Source organism: Haemaphysalis longicornis, unplaced genomic scaffold (genome assembly GCF_048455015.1).
Source record: "Haemaphysalis longicornis isolate Haplotype H1 unplaced genomic scaffold, Haemaphysalis longicornis Haplotype H1 scaffold_7, whole genome shotgun sequence".
Lineage (NCBI taxonomy): Eukaryota > Metazoa > Arthropoda > Arachnida > Ixodida > Ixodidae > Haemaphysalis > Haemaphysalis longicornis.
Genome location: NW_027526422.1, coordinates 173,499,289 through 173,515,193, shown reverse-complemented (window position 1 = coordinate 173,515,193; position 15,905 = coordinate 173,499,289). Strand labels below are relative to the sequence as shown.

At 45.6% G+C, this 15,905-nt stretch overlaps 1 long non-coding RNA gene across 1 annotated transcript in view; it reads left to right on the top strand.

The window, feature by feature from the left end:
- Positions 1–12,056, top strand: part of LOC144145539 (uncharacterized) — a 53,458-nt gene extending 41,402 nt beyond the window's left edge. The window contains exon 3 of the long non-coding RNA XR_013317520.1: positions 11,432–12,056. This is a non-coding gene — a long non-coding RNA (uncharacterized LOC144145539). The remainder of the gene's footprint in view (positions 1–11,431) is intronic.
- Positions 12,057–15,905: the final 3,849 nt, after the last annotated feature.

The window sequence follows — 15,905 nt, the reverse complement described above, 5'->3', positions numbered from 1 at the left end:
TCATGTCTTGACATGGCTATTGGCTCCGCAGTTCTCTTTCCTCTTCTCGAGTGGGGCGTGGGAACTGACCCATATGGCAGTGACCACTTCCCCACCTCACTCACATACATAGGTAAAGGCCCATGTAGTCCATCTTCCCATAATAGGTTCAATGAAGCACGAGCTAACTGGAATACATTTACAGAGACATCCAAACAACACCACACATCCATAGGACACCTACACGTCGAAGAAGCTACCCAACTCTTCACGGCGCACATCCTCGATGCCGCCGAAAAGTCCATTCCCCACGCCTCTGGTGCCCCGCACAACCAGCGGAGGCCGTGGTGGAATGAGGAATGTAGGCGGGCGCGAGAGGCCCAGAACAAGGCGGGGGGTATCCTTCGTCGTTACCCCACGTCGGGAAACCTCCTCTTGTTCAAACGGGCCAAGGCATTAGGGAAACGTGTGCGCTTTGAGGCAAAACGAGAGAGTTGGCGTACATCCATAACATCAATAAACTCCTACACAGACACACGGAAAGTATGGACACGTATACGCAAACTCAAAGGACAACTGACACACAGCCTGCCCCTGGTCAGTACAACAGGGGACACTCTGGAAGACCAGGCTGACAGACTCGCACAACACTTCCAACACGTGTCCAGTTCAGCACACTACACGAAAACTTTCATGAAACACAAGCAAATGACCGAAAAGAAGCCCATACTAGATAACAACAGGTCAACAATTTTTTATAACTCAGAGTTTTCACTGCATGAGCTGAGGGCTGCTTTGAGCACGTGTAAACCCTCAGCTCCAGGCCCAGACAACATCACATACACAATGATACAACACCTGCACGCAGACACTCTTCTAACACTCTTACACCTATATAATAAGATAGGGCTTTCGAGGCACATTCCAAACTCTTGGAAGGAGGCTATAGTTGTAGCTTTCCTGAAGGAGGGAAAGGACCCGTCATCCCCCTCAAGTTACCGTCCTATTGCCCTGACGAGCTGCCTATGCAAGCTCTTCGAGAAGATGATAAATCGCAGGCTTGTGTACTTCCTTGAGTACAACGGTCTTCTCGAGAGCTGCCAGGCAGGCTTCAGGGTGGGGCGATCGACGAACGATCAACTGTTAACTCTTGACTCATACATCAAGGATGCCTTCGCGCATAAGCAGTATTGTTTAACTGTGTTTTTCGACCTTGAGAAGGCATACGACACCGCTTGGCGTTATGGGATCCTTAGTGACCTCAAGTCATTCGGTGTTTCGGGTACCATGTTGAACGCTCTTGTCAGTTACTTGTCAGACAGAACGTTCCGAGTAAGAGTCGGTGGTGCACTCTCAAAGGTTCACGTGCAAGAAAATGGCGTGCCACAAGGTGGCGTGTTGAGCTGCACTCTCTTCATAGTAAAAATGAACTCTCTTGGTAAGGCACTGCCATCTACAATCTCTTATTCAATGTATGTAGATGACGTCCAGATATCTTATAAATCATGCAATATGTCAATCTGCGAACGTCAAGTCCAGCTTGGTGTAAAGAAACTTGCCGGCTGGGCAGACAAGAATGGTTTTAAATTGAATCCTGTAAAAAGCTCCTGAGTTGTGTTCTCTAGAAAGCGCGGTGTCCATCCGGACCCCGACATTCATCTTAATGGCGTGTCGCTTCCTGTGAACAAGAAGCACAAGTTTTTAGGTGTTGTGTTTGACCACAAACTCACATTCATTCCCCACATCAAGGAACTTAAAAATAATTGTCTCAAAACAATGAATACGCTTAAGGTTCTCTCCCACCAATCCTACGGTTCCGACAAAGAACTCCTGCTTCGCTTGTATACTGCTTTGGTTGGGTCTCGTTTAGACTATGGCAGTGTGGTGTATGTGTCGGCGACTAAGACAGCCTTGCGAATTCTAGACCCAGTGCTCCACTTGGGCCTTCGTCTTTCTTCGGGTGCTTTTCGCACTAGCCCTGCCGAGAGTCTTTATGTCGAGTGTGATAAGTGGAGCCTTGAGAACCAGCGAACGTACATGGACTTGCTTTATGCTTTTAAAATTTTGTCGCTGAATAATCATCCTTTTTATCCTGTCTTTAATGATACATCGATATCTCTGCTCTTTGTAAATCGCCCATTCGTTCCTCTGCCCTTTTCACTTAGAGTGAGAGAGCGAGCCTCGGATCTGAGCGCTTCGTTTTTACACGTGTACAGGTCATCGTTTTCTAACAGTTTACCGCCTTGGCAAGTTCGCCGTGTGTCGTGCGACCTTTCTTTTATGAGACTTGACAAAAATCGTGTACCACGAGCTGCAATACTGCAGCACTTTCTGTCTCTGCAGTTTAAATACACACGTGCAGAATTTTATAGTGACGCTTCTAAAACCTCCACTATGGTGTCGTGCGCTGCTCATGGTCCAAACTTCAATGCAGCCAGAACCATGAGCGTGCACACAACAATTTTTTCAGCAGAAGCGTATGGAATTTTACTGATTGTACGACACATTCTTGAAAATCAAATTCTCAATTTCATGATTTACACAGATTCCTTGGTGTTGTTCGCGCACTGTCATCGCATACACCCCCCAAAAACCACATAGTTATTATTGTATTTAACACTATCATGTCTGTGTATGCACAGAAGCATCAGCTGCTCCTCTGCTGGGTCCCAGGACACGCTGGGATCCCTGGGAACAAGTTGGCAGACTAGAGGGCCACTGCTGCTGCACTCAGGACATTACAACGATACCCGACACAGACCTCAAGCCACACATAAGACAACACCTGCGCAGAACATGGCAAACACACTGGGGCGAACAGACAGACAACAAACTACATGTAATAAAGCCACAATTGGGATGGTACACAGCTGACTCACACAAGAGACACACGGAAGTCGCCTTGGGTAGGCTGCGGATAGGGCACACCCATGCAACGCACTCGTATCTCCTGACGGGATCTTCTAGACCCCAGTGCAGCAGGTGCGGAGAGGCCCTATCCGTAGTGCACATACTAATCACATGCAAGGCACTTCACACAACACGACACAAACACTTCAGAGAACTCTACAGACAACATATACCCCTACATCCATCTCTGTTTCTGGGTGACGATGCCATGCTTTCCGTTAAACGTGTGTTTGAGTACTTGTCAGATGTAAATTTTTTAAACCTCATTTCCTATCACGCATAATCAAATCTGGCCCTATACACCAGCCATCACCATTGGCGTTAATTGATTTTATTGTTGTTTTGGCTTCAGTGGCCACTATTTTATTTTAGATACTTTTGTTTGGCGCTCTTTGCCCCAACTGGCCTTGCGCCGAAAAACTCTAACCATCATCATCATCAACACACAGTAAGATGCATACGAGGGGGAAGGAAAACGGACATCCGGATGTTTGTTCGCCGGGATAGAGCTAAAGAGTTTCCAGGTTTTAAATCATTATGGGACGGATATATGCCGTTCGTTTGGAGAAAGGAGGGCAAGAATTGAAGTGTTGTCCCGAACACAAGCGCGAATTGCCGCGAAAACAACGGAAAGCTGCTGGCACCGCCGTTACCGCCTCATGTTCAACTTGTCGAGTAGCGGTGAATCTCTTCCGGATGAATAGCACCTTGCCCACTTGGAATTCTGCCATGAGCCAATATCACGTCTTTAGAGGGCTTTCTTGAGATATTTTCAATGGCGTCTGTAACTTCTAAGCACACGCACATGACCGGTTGACGGTTTAGGCGGGCGCAGGTTTGTAGTGGAGAATAGTGGGAGGGAGGAAAATGGGCGTGCACTCGCAGCTATAGGTTTCAGGCCCGTACTGCTGGATATTATGTACGTTGTGCTGGTGCGATGTTTAAAGGTGGAAGTTAAGTGGCCCAATGGGACCTGTCCGGAGTCCTTAGTGGTAGTGCGGATGGGGTTTGTGTGAAGGCAATGTTCAGACTACCGACGTGAAAGCCGTATTGTGATTTAAGGGCGTAAAAAATGGCATGTCACGCATTTCCCTTTGCAGAGAAGTGAAATGACATGATTCTTTAAAGTTACTACGAAAATTGCGGCGCCATCTTACCGCGGCCTTATACAAACGGTAAGATGCTTACGACGGGGGAGGGACACAGGCATTTCGATGTTTATCTGCAAGAACAAAGCTTGGATCCGGCCAAGGTTCATTCAGCTAATTGGCTAGCAAGTATGCTCTATCGCAAATTACGATAAACGTGTGTTGTTTCGTGCACTCCGTGGACTGCGTCCAGCTTTGCAGGTCATCCTTCTTCACAGAGTGGAAGGGACTAATTTTTTTACAGATTTCCCACTCTATTCAGACCCTCTATATGTCTATTACACTTTTGCTAAAAAATCCTTGCGATACAAATATCCAATAATCAATTTCACGGCTTTATCCTAAAAAACAGATGTAGGCGCAGCGAGATTTTTTTTATTGAGTTCAAATATCACATGCAATATTGCGCGAGCCATCTGTTAGCACATTCTGTAAACACAGGAATCGCGTAAATGCCCATGCTATTTATTATAAAACTGGTACTGCTGGCTATGCATCACCCCTACTTAGATAACAATTCCCATGGGTGAGCAGTCCTGTGCACACACATGTATGTTTCTCAGGGGTGGTGTACACCGGCGGCTAGTCAGGCCATCTTAGCGCAAAAAAAGTTGCAGAGACATCCACGTTTCTATCCTAAGATGAAGGCGCGATAGCGATACTTTGACTCCCAAGGAAAGCTTTCGTACGATGTGTCCGGATTTTTTTTGATCAAAGCTTCACGAGTACTAAGGTCATCGAAGAGAGAAAGATTAGCAACCAAGGTTTTAATCGCAGTGGCCCAGGAAATAGAAAGGCTCTCTGCACTTCTGTAGATTAAAATGTGAGCGTGTAAGGTTGCGGATCTGAGGTGTTGGTCAGTTCCAGTGAGGAGGCGTCAGTGGCAGTGTTTCAAAATGTTTTTCTGTGGCTTCTAGGCTGGGCTGAAAATTTTTGCTTTTTACGTGAAGAGAGTGAGAGAGAGAGAGAGAAGATCTTTTTTCGAGATGAAATAGCTGTGGTCGAGGAAAACAGGGTAAACAGATGACAGGCAGCTCAACGGTGGAACCTGAAGACTAAGGCACCAGATGCAGCAACCTCCTACCTTTGCCCTCTCAATCAGCTCGCGCTTATCTTGAGGTAACGAGCTGGTCGAAGCTGTCTCCCATGTCTCGAAGGAGTAGAATATGTTATGCCTGATTTGTTCCCCCCTGGCCATACCTCTGGACATTGCTTGGATGCGCGGAAGACAATGGGTGTTTCCCGGTTTAGCTGAGTCTCAAGTTAATGTATGATGTTTCTACCGGACACCTTAACGCACATTGGTTTCGAGATACTTGTGTTGGTTTTTTGTCCAGAGAGTTTGTGATTCTTCGGCATTGAGACATCGTTGCCGCCACGGGGAAAGATCGTGTTCCCAGGCATAGGACGACGAGGAAGAATAAATTTATATTTCACGAGCACTTGAGCTGCGGTTAGGGAACCTGCCCGGTGGGGGGCATCCCTCGTCCGGCATGCCCTAGCCTTGGCTTGCAGTCGAGACCCTCTCCACCAGTATGCGCTTGATCCCTGGGCTAGACTTTTCAGGAGGCCACCCACTTTTCGTAAGAGGGGGAGCGGTTGGGGGTAGACCTGGGCTTTGTTAACATTCTCGTGCTTGATGGTAATGGGTGCCGGTTGAGGGACAGAACTTGCAAGTTGCCGGTTAAAGCTCGGCTTCTTATCTATCTATCATACGACGGTTATCTATTCATACGACGGCAATTCGTTCTTCACGTTTTTCCAAGAGGTCAGTCTGGTAGTCGTGGTCACAACGAGCACGGTATGTAAGTTCGTTTGCCTCTTGGTTAGTGCGTTGTTTTATTCCAGACCATTCTGTCCGGGTGTCCAGGTGAGGTTGTTAACTTTTTGCGTTGTGGATGGCAATAATTTACCGAAGTCTGTAGGTATTCTACCTGCCGAAAAGAGTATGTATTTTTAAAGTCTGCAATGATGTTACTCTTCCATTTGATACTTCCGCTATTGGGATCGCCGAAAGTATGGCTCCAACTTCCACTTATTTCTTCCTGTATATTCGAGGATCATGCAGGCCCAAAGATTTCCAGAGTAGTCAACAGCGATAATTGCAGCAACGTGCTTTTGCACATCCCAGAGTCCGTGTATACTGTGGCCTCATGATTTTTCAACTTTCCCCGAATGAATTTGATCCTGCCATATCGCCTCTTCCTGTGTACCATTGGATCAGTAGTTTTGGTACAGGAAAGTTTTAATCGTAGTCGCTGGAACGGTGGCTGGTCTATCATGGCCTGCAGTAGTCTCTTTTGAAGCCGTGAGGGGTGGTGCCTGCCTTCTATACGATTCCCCCCCCCCCTCCAGATTTTGTTTTTCCATCCGCTCTCTTAGTGGCCGGAGAGTGGTTTCTCCAATTTCCTAAAATGCGTTAGGAAGACACGAGTGGGGCATATTTATCGTCATTATCACTGACATCCTATTTAGGACGACTGCAGGGTGAAGTCCTCTCCCACAGACCTTTACCCGCCCCTGTCCTGCGCTTCACGTGTACATTCGTTGCTTAGAATATTTTTATTTTATGGCTTTGGCATTTTTATGGCCTTTTTGTTTCTGGATCCATATATGCATTTCTATTCCATTGCCCTGGCTGTCCAGCCGTTGTATGCTTGCTTACGGTCAAAATAGCGAGGTTGTAGACTGCCTCATATGCTGTCCTGAACAAAAGTGTTTCTATCACATTCTTTAGCAATAATAAATTTGTTGTACCGTAGGGTCTCCAATATTCGGCTCATGATCAGCGACTGCGTGAGTCTTCTCGGCTCTTTTTTTTCTTGATTTTCTTTTGGTTTGGCGTTTTTATTGTGGTCTACTCATTGGTTAAACATTGGTTAACTTGATAGAGATTTGTTTTGTTGTTGTTTTTAGTATAACACCACCGCTTGTCTCGAGATCCACGATGAGCATAATTACGTGGCTGTTCTCTTGAAGCTCATCCGTACTTTTTTTAGGGTGATTTTAAACTCAGCCGCATGGCGGCATTTTTCGTTTGCCAAACCGAGCTTACAGCGGAAACAGAACCGCGGGAATATTGCAAAGGATGTTGAAAACATATGCTTTCTTCGATTTCTTAGAGACTAGCGTTAATATTTCCCCCTCTTTAAGTGAGGTCACCCAATGTTGGTGCTGGAATGAGTTTCGGTGGAAAACACGTCGCGGTGGCTCAGTGGGTAAGGCGTTGCGCTGCTGAGCCCAAGGAGGCGGGTTCCACAACTAACCGCGGCACCCGTTTTCACAAAAACGCTATTCTTTTTAGGTTACAGCGCCCTTTAGAGATCTCGGTGGGTTAAATTATTCCGGAGACTTACACTACCACGGTTCTCGTATTCCACTAGCAGCTTCGGGGATGAATTACGGGAAGTTTATAGTTTTTGATGTTCAAGTGGAAACACGCTGTGGTGTGATGACGTAAGTTGCCGGCACAGGTGGCGATAGTGTCTTCCGAGCATGTTCCCTCGAATGGGCATAGAACAAACTTCACCGCGCAGGAGCGGCATCTGCTGAAAATGCATGTCCTTTCGTATCCGCCATTGTATCATTGTCCTCCTTGCCACACTTGAGTTGCCGTTGCGCCACATCACAATTTGGCCGAGCTCAAGATGATTGCTGCCTCTGTCGTAGATTCCAGGTGGCAGCGGTGACGTATTTCTCTGGACCCCTGATGAGCACGGCTGATAGTGGGTGGCTAGGAGCCAAGGGGCAGTCGAAAAATGAATCAAATAGAGCTATCGCGTTAAAACACGTCTCCACACAGCGAAGTCAATCAGTCACTAAAATCATCACCAGCATATCTACGCCCACTGCAGGACAAAAGCCTCTTCCATCAATCTCCAATTATCCCGGTCCTGTGGTTACTGCTTCCAATTTACCCCGCAAACTTCTTGATCTCATCTGCCCACCTAACTTTCGGCGGCCCCCTGCAGAGGCGGCCTCCTCTAGAGATCCATTCTGTTACCCTTAATGACCAACGGCTATCTTGCCTTCGCATTACATGGCCTGTCCACGTCCACTTCTTAATTTCCACTAATATTCCCTTAACACGCGTTTGTTCCCTGACCCACTCCGCACTCTTCTTGTCTTTTAAAGTTATACCTATCACCTTCCGCTCCATTGCCCGCTGAGTCGTTTTCAATAATAAGTTGAACGCTCTTAGTGAGCCTCCAAGTTTCTGCCCCATAGGTGAGTACCGGTAAGATGCGTCTGTCATACACTTTTTTGTTCAGGGGCAATGGTAGGCTGCCGATCATTATCTGAGAATGCCTGCCGAATGCAGTCCACGCAATTCTTAGCCTTCGAATTATCTCTCCCTAATGGTTGGGATCCGGGTTCACAACTTGGAAAAGTAGATATATTTCCTTACCACTTTCACTCTCTCGCCACCTATCCCATACCAGTGTGCTGTCCATAGGTTATTGATGATTACTTTAGTTTTGCGCATAATAATTTTCAGGCCCATGGTTCTAGTCTGGTTGTCCAGTGCGGGAAGCATGCTTTGCAGTTCGTCCCCCTAGTTACTTAAAAAGGCAACGCCGTCCGCCAATCTGGGGTTACTGAGGTATTCTCCATTAACCCTTACTACCAACTGTTCCTAATCCAATTTCCTGAATACTTCTTGTAAACATGCTGTGAATAAGATCGGAGAGATCGTGTCTCCTTGTCGGACGCCCTTCATTATGTATTTTACTGCTCTTCTTATGAAGGATGGTGGTAGCTGTGGACCCACTGTAAATATCATCTAGTATCCTTGCAGAATACTCGTCTACATCCTGGTTCCGTGATTCCTGAATGGCTGCGAAGGTTTCGACCAAGTCAAATGCTTTCTCATAGTCTATGAAGGCTATATTTAGGGGTTCAGTATAGTCAGCACACTTCTCTATCCTCTGCTTTGATCGTGTGAATATGGTACATTGTTGAATAGCCTTTACGAAACCCTGCTTTTTCTTTAGGTAGGATAAAATGTAAAGTGACAGCAGTTCTCTTAGCGATTACCTTGTTAAGTACCTTCAAGACGGCTGACGGTCAGCTGATCGGCGTGTAATTTTTCAAGCCCTTCATGTCACCTTTCGCATTGATTAGGGTTATGTTTGCGTTCTTCCAAGAATCCGGTACACTCACGGTCATTAGGAATTGCGTGTGGAGGCTTGCCAGTTTTACTAGTACAATTTGCCCGCCATTATTCAAGAGGTCTGCTTTTTTCTGATCTGCACCAAGTGCTTTGCCCCCTTTCATTTTATTCAAAGCCTTCTTACTTCTTCTGTCGTCACTGGGGGGATGTGTAGCTCCTCTGAATTACTTTCTCTTTCGCCACTATCCTGGATGTCCCGGCTCCTGTAAAGATCTCTATAGAACTCTTTGTCTACTATGACTATTTTATCCTTATTTGTGATGACATTACCTTGCTTGTCTTTAAGTGCATCAATCTAATTTCTCCACACGCCTAGACGCCTCTACTCTTTTCAAGCTGCCTCCATTCTTTACACCATATTCGATCCTCTCCATATTATACTTCGTATGTCAGCTGTGTTATGCTTATTGATTAACTTCGAAAGCTCTGCTAGTTCTACTCTGTTACCTGGGATGGAGATTGTCATAGTTTGTGGTTTCATAATTAGATCTTTCATCTCCAGGGAAAGCTTACCAGAACCCTGTCTAGCCATCGTGCCCCCGACTTCTACTGGACACTCCGTAATAATGCGTGTAAGGTTGTCGGTGGCTTCCTGTGCCGTAACCTCTGCTTTCTAGGTAAGAGCTGAATATCGGTTCTGCAGCGCGATCCAGAATTCTTCAACTTTACGTCCTACTGTTAGCTAATTGACGGGCATCTTTCACACTAGCTTGTTACGGTTCCTCCTTAAATCTAGCCTAATTCGAGATCTTACCATACGGTGGTCACTACATGTTACCCTTCTGAGAACTTCCACATCCTACACGATGCCTGGGTTATCGCATAACATGAAGTATATTTCAGTTTTATGATCCCCATTCGGGCTTCTCCACGTCCACAAACGGCTCTCCCGCTTGCAGAAGAAGCTATTCATGATGCATAGATTACTCCGTTCTGCGATCGCGACTAGTAGGTCCCCCTGGCATTTCTACAGCCCAGAACATAGTTCCCAACTGCCTTGTCACCAGCGTGATTCTTGCCTACTTTAGCATTGAAGTCTCTCTTAACTACTGTATACTGTGTTTTTAATTAGGCCATTGCGATTCCACATCTTCATAGAGGCGTTCAACTACCTGGTCGTCGTTATTGGATGTAGGCGCGTAGCCCTGTACCACCTTGAACTTGTAACTCTTATTAAGCCTAATTACAAGATCGGGTACCCTTTCGTTAATGCTATAATATTCGCCTATGTTGCCAGCTATGCTTTCATTGAATAGAAATCCCAGTACCAGTTCTCTTGTGTCCTCTAGACCACGGTAAAACAGGACGTGTCTATTTTGCAGCACCGTAAAGACTTCACCTTTCCTCCTCACCTCCCTAAGTTCTATGACACCCCATTTAATGCTCTCTAACTCCTTGAACAAAACCTCCAGACTCGCCTCGCTGGATAAAGTTCTCGCGTTAAGCGTTGCCAGGCTCAGATTCCAATGGCGGCCTGTCCGGCTCTAGAGATTTTTAGCACCCTCTTCTGCGTCACACGTCTGACCGCCGCCATGGTCAGTTGCTTTCCAGCCACTGTAGACTGAGGGCCGTGGGTTAATTGGGGTATTCATGGGATGTTGCGGTCATTACTACACCACGGTGGCCAATCCTGCTCTGGTGAGGGAGTGCGTTACCGGAAATGGTGGCCGGGGTCAGGCCGCACCCCAAGCTTCATTTTACAATACCATCAATACACGACTTTTTTTAAAAATCCGGTGGGAATTGTCTGGTACCGGTATTTGAACCACGGTCCTTCTGTACGAAAGGCGGATGCTATACCTATACGCAACCACTGCGCCCCTCTACGGCACCGCTGCATCAATCCGTAAAGTGCGTTTCTTCGTCAGGTACGCGCGCGCGTTCCGTGCGGTGCAACCTCTCTCCGCTGGCGGGCTATACGTACTACACGCACCTTATCTTGGTACATGTTGTATTCAGATGGTTTCAATCAAACGTGGTTTCAGTGATTTTTATAGCTTAATGCCTCCTGTAGGATCGGATGTGTTTACTGAGGTGGGAGTTTCTAATTATGTGCAGCACCATGGTGAACTATGACAAGTAAGAAATACCTCAACATGGGGTACTCCCATAACTGCCATTAGCGCAAATTCCCACCCGTAATTACGGTGTACTACTGCTAGTTGTGTAGCTATACCGTAGAGAGGCCTATAAAAGTCCTGTTTTTTTCATTCTTTTTCAGTGCGACCCTGGCTTGACATATGGCGACACATGTCCTTCCGAAAATCCTGAATGCAAATGCGTTGAAGATTCAACCTCCTTGACAAAAGGGAAATGCGTTCACAGCAAGTTAATTGGAAATCAGAAAAGGAAAACAGACAAAGCATAAAATCTAAAACTATACATAAACGCGCATGTCCTGCATGACCGGTCATTATTTCAGTAAATTTATGCCCGGCCTCGTGCGTTACAATCCCAACTAATTGACCGAGACATGGAAGACTGGAGGGCTGCGGAAAAAATTAATGAGCCTAAAAATTAAGAGTAGTCACTACTGAGCCAACTTTGTCACGTCTCAATTCTTTTATTGGTGCTTCTACCACACCAATGATCATGCACCAACTGCGCAATGACGTGCCAGGCATACGTTCAGGTAACGAATAATTAAAGCGAAGCTTTCAGCTTCTCGCTGCCGTCCCCAGTAGTCAAACCAAAACGCACTGCAGGAAAGCCAGTTTTTTCTAGTAATTATGATGATCCGGGGTGAAGTAAACAAAAATGCTGTCACATAGTAGCGTCTTCAGTAGAGTGTAGTGTAAAATAGTCTATGAAAAAGTTTGTTATTTCTTTCGCGCACTGACTGTAGTACTGGCTCATAAATGTACCACACACCTACTTTGTGAGCGTTTCTCTTTTCGGCCCTTATATTAGACGAAAGAAATTTGTGTTAACAAGAAATTTGGAGCAAGCTAATCTCGGTTTTCGAAAGATGATGTGAACGGCTAAGTACATTTTCCCGTTCGTGTCTTGTAAAATGATGTTCACTACCACCCTTCATTTTTGTGGGGTGAAGTCCACGTTCGTCGAACCAACCGGTCCTTAAATATCACTTCGACTGAATATGAACGCCAGCTGGAAGAGAATGTATGCGGCAGGTCATTTTTGATGATGATGATGGGATGATGGTTGGGTTTTGTGGCGCATGGCCGACTAAGGGCAAAGAATTCTATATAAAGTTGCATTATGAGGACGAGATGATAGTAAGTGTAAACCATTTACTAAAAATATACGTGAGATGACATTAAAAGCAATAAAGATGACTGGTGTTAAGGGCCAGGGTTTGAACATGCATGGTAAGCATTGAGGTGTAAAAACTTGACATGGCTAAGAAACTTAAAAATACGCGTGTGGGTAATAATGGGGTCGTCCCCTAAAAAGTACGATGGGTGTAGTGAAATGTGTTGTCTGTATAGTTGTGCAAAGTGTTTGAGTCGTGTTTTTTCTAGTGCCTTGCATTGTATGAGGATATGCGTTTTACGGATAGGCCCTCTCCACACCCGCTGCACATGGGCCTCGGAGATCCAGCGAGCAGCTGCGAGTGTGTTGCATGTGTGTGAGCTATCCGCAACCTTGCAAGGTCGCTTCGATGTGTCTGTTCTGTGAGTCAGTTGTGTATCGTCACAAGTGTGGTTTAGTACACGTAGCTTGTTGTCTGTCTGTACATTCCATTGTGTTTGCCATTTGTTACGAAGGCGTTGTTGAATTTGTGGCTTAACGTCACTGTGTGAAAGTGCTGTTATGTCTACTTTGTTCCTGAATGCGGTGGCAGCAGCCCTCGCATCAGCAACCTCATTACCAGCGATCCCAGCGTGGCCTGGAACGCAGCACAAGACCAGAAAGAGTTTTTTAGCTTATATATAGACATGATATTGTTGAGAACCATAACGGCCTTTCTGTTTTTGCACGAGTTGTGTGATGTCAATGTGCGCACAACGCTCAAGGAATCAGTATACGTAAGACTTTGGAATTTGGTGTTCAAGAATGCGTTGGGCAATGAGAAAGATGCCATTTGCTTTAGCTGAGTAAATTGTGGTGTATGTGCTCATGGTTGTGCATGCATCAAAGTTTGGCCCATGAGCAGCGCAAGTCACCATAGTTTCAGTTTTTGATGCGTCACTATAAAACTATAAAGAGACACTATAAAGAGACACCGGCGAAAATGTCGCTCCGAACGCCTTCTCAACTGAAGAGGAGTTATGGGCTCACGCCGGCATTCCAACTTGGAAAGTCGCTCTTCAACCAGTAGATTTTGGTAGGTAGATTTCGAGCTGAAACTACGGTGGCTAGAGGTTCAGGGACGACTGAGGATGTAACTCCTTCTTACGCATATCCGCGCATCTGTTTCCTCTTCGCAATCAACCGCCGTTATGAAACTACTGCGCGACGTGTCAAAAAGGCATCCGTGAAAACGAATGAAAAATAGTTGTCAAAGAGCGGTCACGCTCGCGAGAAGGTGCCCAAGACCGCAGCGAGTAAATCAGCCTTACCGGAATGAAAACTAGGGCTAGGGGGGGGGGGGGGGTTACAGAATGGTAATTACACCTCAGTACCGTCCACCTTTGTCAATATTTGTCAGGACTGTCCATTCTGTCAACAACAAAAATTTGCCCTGAACAGCGAACTGTTTGACTAAAGAGTATTTTTGGTCCAAGCACCTAACAGGCCTCCTTGTTTTGAGCCACGCCTTTTTATCTACGTCAGAAAAGAATGCCACGTGATATTACTTACCCAAAATCAGCCGCGTGGATTCGTTATAAAAACACAGGTGAAATCGGCATTGATGCAAACCAAATAAATCCATTCTTTATCATTGTACATAGAGGTAGTTAGACGTAGACAGAGGTACATAGTGTTGTTGCAGTTAAAGGCACATCATGGTTGGCAAGAAAATTGCAAAAATCCTACTCATCCCCACCAACTACCGGGAGGCTCGGGGGCCCGATCCCTTCGGGGAAAGCAGAGCCAACCCGGCGAAGGTCGTTCCTGCCGTCCTCCCCCTAACTCCAAAGTGCCATATCTCGATTCTGTTACCTAAATCATTGGAGCAGCATCGGAGTTGCCTCTACTTTTTTTCTTGAAATTTCATTGTAGCGATAAGCTTATCGAATCATTCTTAGCGCGGATGTTCACCGCTTTTATTCACATATTTCCTTTACATATTCCCTTTACCGTTCCTGCGAAGAACGGTACGCAGCGCATCATAGCGCGGTTTGTTTCGAGGACCAAAAAAATAGAGTTCACCAGTAAAGCTAGGAAGTCCCGACTAACAACTACTGACATCGGAATTCAATCTAAGACAGATAACCCTATCTTCGTCAATGAACATCTCACGCCAGAAAAAAACCGTTTCTTCGCACAGGCGCTATCACTGAAGAAAGAACACAGTTGGAAGCACCTTTGGACAAACAATGGTGCTATCAAGGCTAGGAAAACTGATGACAGCCGCGTATGTCGCATCTCAGGCGTGGAAGACCTCAGATTCGTATCTTAGGCTTGTGCATGCACTCTTGATGACCATTTGTTCTTTTCCTTATGGCCTCGTGTGTATTCACATGCCAGGAGGCCAAAGCACTGCTCCGTGAGCAATCACCCGCATTATCACTCATACACTTCAATATGCGAAGCCTTCCCAAACACTATGATGACTTGCTAGCATTCCTTTCTATAGTTGACCACACATTTTCAATCGTATGTCTCTCTGAAACATGGTTGTCTATCGGTGACGGTAGTTTGTATGCGCTACCAGGATACGCTTCGAAATACTGTAACCGGGACAACCATCGTACAGGAGGGTCTGCTATACTAATTACGTCGTCACTTTCATACAGGCGTCGCAATGACATCTCATTTAATAACATCAATTGCGAATCTGTCTGGCTAGAATTCGAGCCCGCCGTCCTTCCAATGAATAATCGCAGTACAATAATCGCGTCCATCTATCGGTCACCCTCTTCTTCATATTCAGATTTCTGCATCCAGTTGACAACCATTCTAGATAGATTAACAAATCAACACAAAAATATTTTAATCTGTGGAGAGATAAATATAAACATTATTGACACAAATAGTACAACCTGTGCTGAATATGTGAATTGTTACCTTGGCTATGGAATGACTTCTCTCATCAATTATCCTACCAGATGCGATGCAAGTGGCTCATCATCGTTAATCGATCATATCATGTGTAATATTGACTGCATTTTGAATTCTGGTGTTATTGACTACTTATTCACTGATCATTACCCAGTTTTTTTGTGCCTAGGAGCACATACTCCCGTTCAAACGAGTGTCCATACGAAGTCCATATTTAATTCCACAAAATTTGTAGAACTAACACGTGGTACTGACTGGGGTTCTGTAGCGGTAGAGCAATGCGCAGAAAAAGCGTTTCGTGATTTTTCTATGAAAATAAGCGCGTGCTTCACTGAATGTACATCTGTAACCCATATCACGAAGTGGTATCGCTCCCCTAGGAATCCATGGATTACTCCGGGATTGCTACGTTCCATATCTAAGAAGGAAAATCTCAGAAAAAAATTAAAAGCCCAATCTTCTAATATTTCCCTGAAAAATCGGTTCAAGAAATATTCTAACGTGCTATCAATGTTGTTGAAGCGGGCCAAACGTGATAACTATGAAAAAGAAATTCAAAAGAA